We start from the raw sequence: 12,226 nt of genomic DNA on the forward strand, positions 1-12,226 counted from the left end.
CTAGGTGTGAATGCAGCCTTAATCTAGGCTTACCTGTAGGTATAAGTGGTCTGTAAGGATTTACAACCACTTAAATAGAGGGGAAATCTAGTGTTTGAGGTGCTGTAGGGGAGGGTTGGTTGTTTGCCATCCCCCAAACAAAAAAACCCCCACTGCTTCTAATGACTTTTCTAATGTAGTCATTCAAACCCATACAGAATAGATAAGTACTAAACTTCGAAGCTGGGCTAAGCTCATCCGGCCTGTCATTCTCCTGGCATGGCAATACCCAGCTCTGTCCAGTAGGGGGCAATGTTCATTAACAATGCCGCTATGATAGAGTTACAGAACACTTCCGTGGCTACATAGGAAGTAGGCTGCGTTCTGTGGAAGCCATGGAAACCAGACTCTTCCCTCGGCAGAGGCGTCACGTGAGGAACGCGTGATGCGCGGAAACGTGTGACTTACCACCAGGGAGGCGGGGACGGAAGATCACATGACCCGGAAGAATAATGCAGGCAGTCGCTGGGTGGAGGTGAGAGTGAGTATTAGTGAGAAGCGGGGAGGAGGACGGGCAATGGAGCGGATACAGTGCTGAGGAGAGCGCTGCGGGAGGCTGTGAGTTACCCAGGGAGGACTGTTAAGGTATACAAGGAGGGGGGCACACCGGGTGTGTACAGGTTGTATGGGAGGGCATGCTGGGACTTGTAGCTGTCCAATGGGTACAGAAGGACAGAGTTGTGCTGTGGACAGGGGACGCAGAGAGTTCTCATTCAGCTCCCTCCATTGGGCACTGTGTATATAGAGAGCATTGGGAAAGTCTGGAGGAGACTCATGGAGTACCAACCTGTCATACCTCATCATTACTAGTAATGAGCTCAGGTGTAGGCGTGTCCAGATCCCAGTCCCCACCCACCTGACCTATCCCGCCAGAAAGCCATCACTGTAGTGTCTAGGGATGAGCTCCGGCGTGTTTGTACAGTCCAACTGTAGAGCCCGCCAGGAAGTCGGCGCTGCGCTAATCACAGGCAGTGAGACGTTATCCCGATGCGTGGCTGCAGAGATCATGAAATGTCTCCCTGCCTGTAATTAGCGCAGCGCCGTGCCGACTTCCTGGTGAGCTCTGCACGTGGAGTGTGCGAACATGCCGGAGCTCATCCCTACTACTGTCCAATCAAATGGGGCCAAAGCATTCCCCATCCAGCAGCCTCACATACAATACATACCTGGCGGGATTGATCAGGTGGGTGGGGACTGGGATCTGGACACACCCCAAGCTCAGCTCCAGTCATCACAGGATGTTCTTAAGTTTCCTATGCTATGATAGTTTGACTGACAATTACCCCATCATGGGACGCTCTACACAAATTCATCTTGTAGAGCTTTTGGTGGCATTAAAAATGACCCCATCCATTGTTCAGTAACATTAAAGTGGAACCTCAGTCAGAAAATTAAGTCCTGCTAGATCACCTCAGGGTGGCCCCTTTTCCAGGTATAGCTATGTACAACATTAAGAATAAGTGTCCAGACCAGGGGTGTCCAAACTTTTTTCAAAGAGGGCCAGATTTGATGAAGTGAACATGCGTGAGGGCCGACCATTTTGCCTGACATTCTTAAAACCATGAAAATGTTGTCTAAGTGTGTTAGAGCACTAAATACACCGCCCAGCAAGAATTCTCCTGCCTTTGTGGCTGTGTGTGGTGAAGAGATGAGCTCGGGCGTGTTATTTGGATATCGGCGTATAACACGCACCTTCACTTTAAAAAGGACGTTTCAGGAAGAAATCTTGTATTTTAAATAAAGACCCGTGAAGCAAAATAAAGGTCAGTGCCCATCTGCAGCCTCACAAGTGCCATCAATGCAGCCCCCACGTTGCCATGAATGCCGCAAACCCCATTGCCATGAACGCAGCCTCACCATTGCCGTCAGTGCAGCCTGATTCATGCCCATCTGCAGCCTTGGAGGAGACAGGGAGGGGAGGGGGCGGGACGAGGGTCAACAGACATACAGGAGAAACTCCTGTTTTCTCGGCGGCCTCTTTAATAGAAAGTCCCACCTGCTATGATGGACAGAACAGTCGTCCAATGGCAGCACAGGTGACAGGACTTCCTTTTACACAGGACGCCGTGTAAACAGGAAATGCTCCTCCTGTATGTATGACACTCGTCCCACCCCCTCCAAGGCAGCCAGCATATATATCTTTTGTCTCGCCCTGCTCTGCACATGCTCAGTTTTTCAGGAATGTAACTGTTTTTTTTAAACTGTTAAATTGATAGGTTTAGTTCCGCTTTATGATTTACTGCTGTTCAGGGACTCTTTGCTTCAGCAAAATTGCAGCCTCCAGCAAGAAGAAACAGTAGCCATGCTGGAATCAATGTACACCACAAACCGATTTTTGGTAGCATAATTATTAATGTGGAATGTATGTTCCTTGCTAAAGAACAATATTTTTTATCAAGTAATAGTTAAGTTCCGCTTTAAAGCGATATTGAAACCAAAATCATCCATTATATTGCAGCTTACCAATCCTTAGATGTGATGGCTGCATTTGTTTTATTTCTTAGGCTCTCTTTCTTTTATTTTCACCTGATGTTCCAACCAAGAACAAGCTGTCTTGCAGATGTAGCAGTTAGGCTGGCCATTAACCGATTAAGCCCCGGACCATTTTGCAGCTAAATGCCCAGGCCAGGTTTTGCGATTCGGGACTGCGTCGCTTTAACAGACAATTGCGCGACGTGGCTCCCAAACAAAATTGGCGTCCTTTTTTCCCCACAAATAGAGCTTTCTTTTGGTGGTATTTGATCACCTCTGCGGTTTTTATTTTTTGCGCTATAAACAAAAATAGAGCGACAATTTTATAAAAAATTCAATATTTTTTACTTTTTGCTATAATAAAAATCCCCCAAAAACATATATAACATTTTTTTTTCCTCAGTTTAGGCCGATACGTATTCTTCTACCTATTTTTGGTAAAAAAAATCGCAATAAGCGTTTATCGATTGGTTTGCGCAAGATTTATAGTGTTTACAAAATAGGGGATAGTTTTATTGCATTTTTATAAATTTTTTTTTTTTTTACTACTATTGGCGGCGATCAGTGTTTTTTTTCATGACTGCGACATTATGGCGGACACTTCGGACAATTTTGACACATTTTTGGGACCATTGGCATTTTCACAGCAAAAAATGCATTTAAATTGCATTGTTTATTGTGAAAATGACAGTTGCAGTTTGGGAGTTAAACACAGGGGGCGCTGTAGGAGTTAAGGATCACTGTGTATGTGTTTACTAGTGTAGGGGGGTGTGGCTGTAGGATGGACGTCATCGATAGAGTGATCCCTTATATAGGGAGACTCGATCGATGCGCCGCCACAGTGAAGCACGGGGAAGCCGTGTTTACATACGGCTCTCCCCGTTCTTCAGCTCCGGGGAGCGATCGCGACGGAGCGGCTATAAACGAATAGCCGCGCCGTCGTCCCGGATCGCTCCCCGAGGGAATCTGCCCGCCGCACGCAGCGGAGGGGGTCCCGATCGGACCCCCCACCCGCTAGAAGGCAAGGACGTATATATACGCCCTTCTGCCTGTCCGTGCCATTGTGCGGACGTATATAGGCGTGCGGCGGGCGTTAAGTGGTTAATGGAACAATTTTCTTTCCCACAACCACGGGTTGCACAAAAGAAAATTGATTCCACCATCAAAACTGTCAGTTTTGCTGGGGGATTCCCTTCCGTGGCACTAGTGTGTTCTCCCTGTGGGGGAGGGGGCCCACATAGTGATTATTGTTAGCAGCTATAGCCAATGGTAATAATCACGCAACATGCTGGTTGTACCCAAGCTGATCGATGGATCAACTTTGGTACAATCAGTCTGCCCATACATGGTTTGAATCTCGTCCAGTCCCAGCTGAGATTCGAACTGTCTATGGCAGGCTTTAGAGGGCTGAGACAAACCACCTACCACTGACCGGGGCTTACAATGATCAGCTTTTAGGGATGCAATGATATATCAGCTGCCGAAAATTGGGGTTTCAGGATTGTGCCAATTGTGTACAGCTCCACGATTGTGGGGAAAATATGAGAATCACAATTGTTTTGCTTCAAATAAAGATCGCATCATCTTTCACATTATACAATAAAATTGGGCTAACTTTTATAGTTTATTTATTTTTTTATTCATTAAAGTGTACTTTCCCCCTAAAAATGCATTAGAAAGATTGCTGTGCAAATACAGTGTGACATAAAATATTGCAATGACTGACATTTTATTCTCTAGGGTCTCTGCTTAAAATTTTACATATATATAAAATTTGGGGGTTCAAAGTCATTTTCTAGCAACAAATACTGCTTTTTAAATTGTAAGCAACAAGTGTCAGAAAAAGGCTTAGTGATTGTAAAGTCTCACTTGTTATTTTTAATAAAAAAAAGTTGTACTTGTCACCTCTGATGCAGTGGTTTTGCACAGAGCAGCCCAGTGCCTTCTCTTCTTGGGTCCCTCTTTGTCTCTCCTGGTCCTGCCCCCCACAGCAAGCAGTTTGCTATGGGGACAACCGAGCTGAGTCACAGCTCCCTGTGTCCATTCAGACCCAGAGCTACGGCCAAGCCCTGCCCCCTTTCTATTCTTATTGGCTGACTGACTTTGACAGCAGCGGGAGCCAATGGTGCCGCGCTATCTCAGCCAGTGAGCCAATGCAGCTAGAGGTGCCTCTGGTAAGTATTAGGGGGGGCTGCTGCACACAGAAGGCTTTTTATCTTGACCACTTACAGACCGCCCGCCGCAGGAATACATCGCTACTTTAAAGAGGAATTACCGTTGTTATGGTAGCAGCTAGCTACCATAACCCTGGTACCCTCTTCAAGAGCGGGTGGTCAGTTTTCAGATAAAAGTGGTCTCTGCGGCGGATTCGCTGCCCTTCGCCTTTTACCAGATCCATCGGCAGCGGTGGAGGCAATCGGATCCTGTCCCTGGGCTGATGTGGAGACAAGTGAGGGGAAGATGGCCCCCATCCGTCTCCATATCATTGCAGGGTGGAAGCGACGTGAAAACGCCACTTCCGTCCAATGCTCTTAAAGTGACATTTTTTATTTATTTTAATTGTATTTTAGTCTAAACATAAGATCTAAGGACTTTTTGACCCCAGATCTCTCATATTTAAGAGGAACTGTCATGCTTTTTTTTTTATATTAGAAGGGATGTCTACATTCCTTGTATAAGCAATAAAAATGACCCAAGGTTTTTTTTTTTTTTTTTTTTTTTTAAACTGTGTAAAAAAAAAATGACGGTAAAATAAATACATTTTTTTCTTTCTTTATTTTTTTTAAAGCGTCCCGTCAAGCTGGCGCACAGAAGCGAACGCATACGTGAGCAGCACCCACATATGAAAACGGTTTTCAAACCACACATGTGAGGTATCGCCGCGATCGTTAGACCGAGAGCAATAATTCTAGCCCTAGACCTCCTTTGTAACTCAAAACATGCAACCTGTAGAATTTTTTGTAAATGTTGCCTATAGAGATTTTTAAGGGTAAAAGTTTGCCGCCATTCCGCGACCGGGCGCAAATGTGAACTCGGCGTAACATTATCTTTCACAATATAAAAAAAATTGGGCTATGTTTACTGTTGTCTTATTTTTTTTATTAAAAAAAGTGAAATTTTTCCCCAAAAAAAGTGTGCTTGTAAGCCCGCTGCGTGAATACGTTGTGTGACAAAAAGTATTGCAACTACCGCCATTTTATTCTCTAGGGTGTTAGAAAAATAATATATATATAATGTTTGGGGGTTCGAAGTAACTTAACTTTTTAACACCAAATCTCATAAAGAGGCTCGGTCCTTAAGTGGTTAAAGGATAAGTTCACTTTAAAAAAAATAAAAAAAGAATAAATGTACATCTTTTTGCAGGTAAAAAAAAAAAAAAGTTTTATTTATTTTAAGTACTTGTATAGCACCCTCCATTTTCGCAGCACTTTGCATATATATTGTACGTTCATATTCGTCCCTACCTTCAAGGAGCTTACAATTTTTAAGGTCCCTTACTAACGTTCATACATACACATACTAGGGCCAGTTTAGACAGGAGCCATCTAACATATCAGCATGTCTTTGGAGTGTGGAAGGAAACCAGAGTACCTGCAAGAAAACCCGCACAGGGAGAATATGCAAACTCCAGGCAGGTAGTATTCTGGTTGGGATTTGAACCGAGGACCCTAGTGCTGCAAGGTGGAAGTGCTAACCACTTAGCCACTGTGCTGCCCTTTATTTATTAGAAGTCTGTAAAGCATTGCGCTTGTGATCAGCAGATCACAAGTGAAATCTCATGCTCCTGCATACTGTCAGTGTAGCTGACCCTATGTGTTTTGTCACCACGCTCTGATGCTAAGTGGCAATGAAATGCATAGGGGGAACCTGCCGTCATGATGCCAGACGGAGCCGCCATTTTGTGGGATATTCAATGCGCATTTTATTGTACTTGCTTACAATTGTGCTCATAAGTTTACATACCCGGGCAGAATTTGATTTCTTGGCCATTATTCGGAGGATATGAATGATAACACAAAAACATTTTTCACTCATGGTTCGTGTTTGGCTGAAGCCATTTATTATCAATCAACTGTGTTTACTCTTTTTAAATCATAATGGCAACAGAAACTACCCAAATGACCCTGATCAAAAGTTTACATACCCTTGTGGTTTTGGCCTGATAACATGCACACAAGTTGACACAAAGGGGTTTGAATGGCTATTAAAGATAACCATCCTCACCTGTGATCTGTTTGCTTGTAATTAGTGTGTGTGTGTGTATAAAAGGTCAATGAGTTTCTGGACTCCTGACAGACCCTTGCATCGTTCATCCAGTGCTGCACTGACGTTTCTGGATTCTGAGTCATGGGTAAAGAAAAGGAATTGTCAAAGGATCTGCAGGAAAAGGTAGTTGAACTGTATAAAACAGGAAAGGGATATAAAAATATATCCAAGGAATTGAGAATGCCAATCAGTAGTGTTTAAACTCTAATCAAGAAGTGGAAAATTAGGGGTTCTGTTAAAACCAAACCACGGCCAGGTAGTCCAACTAAGACTTCAGCCACAACTGCCAGGAAAATTGTTTGGGATGCAAAGAAAAACCCACAAATAACTTCAGGTGAAATACAGGACTCTGAAAACGTGGTGTGGCTGTTTCTTTCAAGATGCACAATAAGGAGGCACTTGAAGAAAGATGGGCTGCATGATCGAGTCGCCGGAAGAAAGCCATTACTGTGCAAATGCCACAAAGTATCCCGCTTACAATACGCCAAACAGCACAGAGACAAGCCTCAAACCTTCTGGCACAAAGTCATTTGGAGGGATGAGACCAAAATTCTGCTTTTTGGCCACAACCATAAACGCTACATTTGGAGAGGAGTCAACAAGGCCTATGATGAAAGGTATACCATTCCTACTGTGAAACACGGAGGTGGATCGCTGATGTTTTGGGGAGGTGTGAGCTACAAAGGCACAGGAAATTTGGTCAAAATTGTTGGTAAGATGAATGCAGTATGTTATCAAAAAATACTGAGGAACATTTTCATTCATCAACTAGAAAGCTGCGCATGGGACATACTTGGACATTTCAACATGACAATGATCCAAAGCACAAGGCCACGTTAATCTGTCATTGGCTACAGAAGAATAAAGTGAAGGTTCTGGAGTGGCCATCTCAGTCTCCTGACCTCAATATAATTGAGCCACTCTGGGGAGATCTCAAATGTGCAGTTCATGTAAGACAGCCCAATAGTTTACAGGAACTGGAGGCTTTTTGCCAAGAGGAATGGGCAGCTTTACCATCTGAGAAGATAAAGAGCCTCACCCACAAATACTACAAAACACTTCAAGCTGTTATTGATGTTAAAGGGGGCAATACACGGTATTAAGAACTGGGGTATGCAAACTTTTGATCAGGGTCATTTGGGTAGTTTCTGTTGTCGTTATGATTTTAAAAAGAGTAAACACAGTTGATTGATAATAAGTGGCTTCAGCCAAACGCTAACCATTAATGAAAGAAAAGTTTTTGTGTTATCATTCATATTCTCTGAAAAATGGCCAAGAAATTAAAAATTCTGCCAGGGTATGTAAACTTATGAGCACAAGTGTATGTAAGTGTCTTAACCTTCGAATTGGTTTTAAAATTGTGTTGCACTATGGAAGCCTGTTTATGCTCTCATGAGGTACAGTTCCATTGGTGTTGAAACAAGTGATCTATGTATGTGTGGTGATGGAGTGCTGTGGATACCTTGAAACAGTGGTCTTCAAACTGCGGCCCGGGGGCCGGATGTGGCTCTTTGCTTGCCTTCACCTGGCCCTTGGGGCACTTTTCCTTCCACTGATAAAAGACACTGTTCCTCACACCAACAATGGGAAACTGTTCCTCACACCAACAATGGGAAACTGTTCCTCACACCAACAATGGGAAACTGTCCCTCACACCAACAATGGGAAACTGTCCCTCACACCAACAATGGGAAACTGTCCCTCACACCAACAATGGGAAACTGTCCCTCACACCAACAATGGGAAACTGTCCCTCACACCAACAATGGGAAACTGTCCCTCACACCAACAATGGGAAACTGTCCCTCACACCAACAATGGGAAACTGTCCCTCACACCAACAATGGGAAACTGTCCCTCACACCAACAATGGGAAACTGTCCCTCACACCAACAATGGGAAACTGTCCCTCACACCAACAATGGGAAACTGTCCCTCACACCAACAATGGGAAACTGTCCCTCACACCAACAATGGGAAACTGTCCCTCACACCAACAATGGGAAACTGTCCCTCACACCAACAATGGGAAACTGTCCCTCACACCAACAATGGGAAACTGTCCCTCACACCAACAATGGGAAACTGTCCCTCACACCAACAATGGGAAACTGTCCCTCACACCAACAATGGGAAACTGTCCCTCACACCAACAATGGGAAACTGTCCCTCACACCAACAATGGGAAACTGTCCCTCACACCAACAATGGGAAACTGTCCCTCACACCAACAATGGGAAACTGTCCCTCACACCAACAATGGGAAACTGTCCCTCACACCAACAATGGGAAACTGTCCCTCACACCAACAATGGGAAACTGTCCCTCACACCAACAATGGGAAACTGTCCCTCACACCAACAATGGGAAACTGTCCCTCACACCAACAATGGGAAACTGTCCCTCACACCAACAATGGGAAACTGTCCCTCACACCAACAATGGGAAACTGTCCCTCACACCAACAATGGGAAACTGTCCCTCACACCAACAATGGGAAACTGTCCCTCACACCAACAATGGGAAACTGTCCCTCACACCAACAATGGGAAACTGTCCCTCACACCAACAATGGGAAACTGTCCCTCACACCAACAATGGGAAACTGTCCCTCACACCAACAATGGGAAACTGTCCCTCACACCAACAATGGGAAACTGTCCCTCACACCAACAATGGGAAACTGTCCCTCACACCAACAATGGGAAACTGTCCCTCACACCAACAATGGGAAACTGTCCCTCACACCAACAATGGGAAACTGTCCCTCACACCAACAATGGGAAACTGTCCCTCACACCAACAATGGGAAACTGTCCCTCACACCAACAATGGGAAACTGTCCCTCACACCAACAATGGGAAACTGTCCCTCACACCAACAATGGGAAACTGTCCCTCACACCAACAATGGGAAACTGTCCCTCACACCAACAATGGGAAACTGTCCCTCACACCAACAATGGGAAACTGTCCCTCACACCAACAATGGGAAACTGTCCCTCACACCAACAATGGGAAACTGTCCCTCACACCAACAACGGGAAACTGTTCCTCACACCAACAACGGGAAACTGTTCCTCACACCAACAACGGGAAACTGTTCCTCACACCAACAACGGGAAACTGTTCCTCACACCAACAACGGGAAACTGTTCCTCACACCAACAACGGGAAACTGTTCCTCACACCAACAACGGGAAACTGTTCCTCACACCAACAACGGGAAACTGTTCCTCACACCAACAACGGGAAACTGTTCCTCACACCAACAACGGGGCACTATTTCTCTCGCCAACACCAATGATGGGGCACTATTTCTCTCACTAACACCAATGATGGGGCACTATTTCTCTCACTAACACCTATAATGCCCCCCCCCCCCCCCCCCCAAATACCAAAGATGCGTTGTTAACTTTCACTGACACCAGGACAATTTCTACTCCCAATGACCACAGTCGAAAGTCTGGAGGACAATAATCTGGCCCTTTGTTTAGAAAGTTTGGAGACCCCTGCCTTGGAGGATCTCTTGTAAAGGCTTGGCTGGTAAAATCAGGATCAGGTGCCTTCATTTACAGAAGCCCAAAGAGCAGCCTTATCAAGCTTGGTGTGTGATCTCTAATGAGCGCGATTGGGCACAGTACTGGGATCTCTTCTTTAGAATCAAATGATCATATATGGACTTTATAGTGTTTATATGGACAGTATTTACTATTTTTAGAGCTGCATATTGATATATTTTATTAACTTGTGATCCACAATTTTTATTTAATTTTTTTTTCTTCTATAGGCTCTTACATATGAGTCTAAGCACAGATGTTATATTTGTTTTTAGGTTAATGTTCAGCTAGGCAGAAAAAGGTGAGGTGAAGGGTTAATATGCTGGTCACTGGAGACAGCATGGAAATAATGCATGAAAGGGTTAACTAAAACAATCCTTGTGTAAACAGAATGAATTTGCAGCTGCTGATCTATTCATTGTTTCCCCATTGACCACCATTTTCCTCCTTCCTCTGTTGGAAGGGGAGAGATCGACATAGCATATGATCGCAGTGATGACCAATCACAGCGATCACATGCCTCTTGGATCTTTGGTGTCTTTGTGTACTGAGCTGTCTAATGATGGCTTGGTACACAGCGATTTACCAGGCCGGAATGGCCACCCAATGGCTAGTTATCCAATGTTTGTAAACAATGGCCCCTGATCTGCCGTTTAAATACATATGGTACCAAAGGGATTTTACCTCTTGTGTCCCGATGTGTACTGCGGACAGACGGCCTGTGCAGGCACCCTGACCTACATGTACCTCGCTAGTTTCCCTGAAAAGCAGGAAATAAAAACTGACAGTAAACACACTGTTAGGCACACATTTAACCCTTTGATTGCCCTTGATGTTAACTCCTTCCCAGCCTGTGTCATTAGCACATTGACAGTGCATATTACTGCATACATACAGGTAGATGCTTGCTATGGGGCACTCCTACGTGCTCACTGTTGAGCTGGCTCTGCGTGATAAGAACTTTTCACACCAGGTCAAGAAATTTGTTGTCAATGGTTAAAATGAGGTCCTCACCTTAGTTTTTGTGTTTCCTTCATCCAGGAGACAATGTGTAATACAGGTATTTGCTCCCACTTCCGGGCATAGATCACCTCGGTGATCGAGGTCACATACGCCTCTTCTGGGGCCTACTCTGTCCTCCCCTGCTGTCTTCTGGGAGACACACAGGTCCCAGAAGACAGCAGGGACCAGTGAGAACGCACAGCACGACTTGGGTGGCTACACTTCCTGATTCCCTTACCGAAGATGGCGGCGGCAGCATCCGAGAACTGAGCAAACAGTCGGCTTCGCATACCGACATCGCAGGCACCCTGGACAGGTAAGTGTGCTGATATTTAACCTCTTGACCACCGCCCCATGTCAAAAAGACGTCCTGTTTTTAAAGTTGAATATCTCGATAACGGCAGCAGCTGCAGCCACAACCGAGATATTCATCTTTTCAGGGGGCGGTGGTGTACACGATAACGGTGGTCTCCGCGGCGGATTCGCCGCAAGATCGCCGTTATCGGTGGCGGGAGAGGGGCCCCCCCTCTCCCGCGCCCTCTGCCGCTTACTGGAGCCGTCGGTAGCGGCGGAGGGGATCGGATGTGTCCGGCAGCTGAGCGGGGACGGGACTGAAGGAGAAATCTCCTTCACCCGTCCTCATAGCTCTGCTGGGCGGAAGTGAGTCCCGCCCAGCCTCTTAAAGAAACATTTTTTTTTTTGTCATTTGAAAAAAATACTTTTTTTTTTTTTTTTTTTGCATTTAAGTCTAAATATGAGATCTGAGGTCTTTTTGACCCCAGATCTCATATTTAAGAGGACCTGTCATTCTTTTTTCTATTACAAGGGATGTTTACATTCCTTGTAATAGGAATAAAAGTGATCAATTTTTTTTTTTTTATTTCAGTG

General features: G+C 45.0%; 1 protein-coding gene across 5 annotated transcripts in view; it reads left to right on the forward strand.

Annotated features, from left to right (window-relative positions):
• The first annotated feature begins 380 nt into the window (after positions 1-380).
• The window catches only part of LOC120933076 (STAM binding protein), a 30,737-nt gene continuing 18,891 nt past the window's right edge, over positions 381-12,226 (forward strand). Inside the window, exon 1 of one of the 5 annotated variants that reach the window (XM_040346068.1) lies at positions 381-520. The gene's annotated coding sequence lies outside the window, so the exon portion shown is untranslated. Of the gene's footprint in view, positions 625-5,349; positions 5,385-12,226 lie in introns of those variants that run through there. The other 4 variants (XM_040346069.1, XM_040346070.1, XM_040346067.1 and 1 more) reach the window with 4 other exon arrangements.

Source organism: Rana temporaria, chromosome 3 (assembly GCF_905171775.1).
Source record: "Rana temporaria chromosome 3, aRanTem1.1, whole genome shotgun sequence".
NCBI classification, from domain to species: domain Eukaryota; kingdom Metazoa; phylum Chordata; class Amphibia; order Anura; family Ranidae; genus Rana; species Rana temporaria.